The following is a 2,078-nucleotide window of genomic DNA, read 5'->3' as shown; positions in this document are numbered from 1 at the left end:
TCCGCGGGGTAGCGCAGAACCCAGAGCCGGGTCTCCCCGGGGGAGCAGGTGTGGGTTCTAGCTGTGCGGCCTTGGGCGAGTCACCTAGCTTGGCTGTGCCTCCGTTTCCCTGACGTTAAAGTGAGTGCTTGGAAGAACCTGCAAAATCCGTTTATTCATTTGTCCCTTGCGGTCAAGTTTTCGTTCCCCATCCCTGGCCTCCTCACCTCGCAGCTCCACAGGCAATCCCAGAGCCTCTCTTTAATTCCTTTAATTTGGAAGTGACGTGAGCCCGGGCGTCTTCCTCTTCGTTCTACCATCTTGAATGCTATTTAATTGACTTTAATTCAGTGATTCAGAGGAGCTGAAGTTCTTTTCAATTCTTTGTCCACCCATTTATCCTCATATATATTTTTTTAAATTAAAACTTTGTTGCTGGGGAAAACTTTCTTTTTCTTCTTTTCCTTCCTTTTCTTTCTTCCTTTTTTCTTCCCCCCCAATTTAAGCAAGTAGTAACATCCAGGTAAGCAGGTGTCCACAAAGCGATTGAGGAATTTTAAGATTTATATTTTTAGGCAACTCTTAGCCTGTTTGTCCTAAATCTCACAGTGTATTCATTCTGACAAAACCCAGAAAAGGCCAAAGAGAGAATTTACTTAAACAAAAGGCAAACTGTTAAGGGACAAGAAAGGAAAGTTTGAGAACATTTAACTGTAACCCGTCTACAATAGGAATTCTATTTTACTGTCTCTTGTGATGAGCACTTTGCAAAGTACCTGGCACCAAGCTGTTCTTCAGAAAACAGTGAATGAACGCTCATTTCAGCCAATACAGCGTATTTCAACTCATGACTAAGCCCGTGTTATAAATACAGGGGGGCATTTAAAAAAGGCCCAGATTTCTACATTTTGTAGAATCAAGAGCTACTGCACTTGGAGAAGCGCACGCTACGTGGTTTGCCAATAGAAGAATCTTCTTGTTTTATAGGTTAATAAAGTCAGCGTTTTAGTAATCTAGATCATTTTCTCCCCTAATAGATTAAAAATCAGGAAACAAATCAGATGCAGCAGTTTCTTGACATGGAGAACCAAGCCCAGAATACGATGGGGTAAGTGTTGATTGAAAATTTTCTGTTTAATAAGTGGGTCCTTAGCTATCCCCAAAACTCCCGGATGATACATGAATTTTGAAATTGAGTATTAATAGAAGGGTGTACCAATTATTTTTGGTGAGGTGGATGGAGGGAAATTCAAGTGATTCTAATTAAGAACCTATGGTGTGAATCTTAACAATTTTGAGTATGGGTCTGTACTCGAAAATCACCATTTTCCAACTTTTAGTGAGTTTTTTCTGGTGTTTCGGATGATGGGTGCCCACACAGACCAATGTGATCTAGGGTTCCCAGTTTGCCACTTTCTTGCTGCACTGAGTGTCCCAGGCTTCCCTCCACACTTGCCCTTAAGGCTGAACTCAACACTTAAAACATAGCCTCAGGACAGANTTAGGACGACCAGAGTAGCGGCGCGGGGAGCAGTGCAGTTGAAAAGCCCCCAGCCCTTCTGCGGTGAGACACCTTGGGAGGAGAAAGGCAGTTCTCTTTACCCCAAGTTTATTTCACTTTTGATACCATTTCAAGCGTGGGGAAGAGGGACGAGGGCCAGGGGGTTTAAGAAAGTTGGATGCAGGGGAGAATGGCTAGCTCAGCCAAGTAGAGCTCGCGACTCTTGACCTCTGGGGTTGTGAGTTCGAGCTGCACCTTGGGTGTAGAGATCACTTAAAAATGGAATCTTAAAAGAAAAAAAAACTTGGATGCAGACCCTCTCCCCTCTGCACCCCCCCTTTTCCTTCCTTCATTCAACAAATACTTCTCCGACCCCAGTTGGGTGCCCGACCCTGGGCTAGTGAGAGCCACGAAGAGGAAAGCACCGAATGCGGTCTCAGGGAGGACTCTGTCTGGGGAGCACACGCCGGAGGCGGAACTGCGGGGCTGCGAGGACCCGGGAGCCCCCCTCCACCCCCCAAAAAAAAAAAAAAAAAAAAAAAAAAAAAAAAAAAAAAAAAAAAAAAAAAAAAAAAAAAAAAAAAAAAAAAAAAAAAAA

The sequence above is a fragment of the Ailuropoda melanoleuca genome, chromosome 8 (assembly GCF_002007445.2).
Source record: "Ailuropoda melanoleuca isolate Jingjing chromosome 8, ASM200744v2, whole genome shotgun sequence".
Taxonomy (NCBI): domain Eukaryota; kingdom Metazoa; phylum Chordata; class Mammalia; order Carnivora; family Ursidae; genus Ailuropoda; species Ailuropoda melanoleuca.
The sequence above is the reverse complement of the archived record's forward strand: the minus strand, read 5'-3'. Positions refer to the sequence as shown.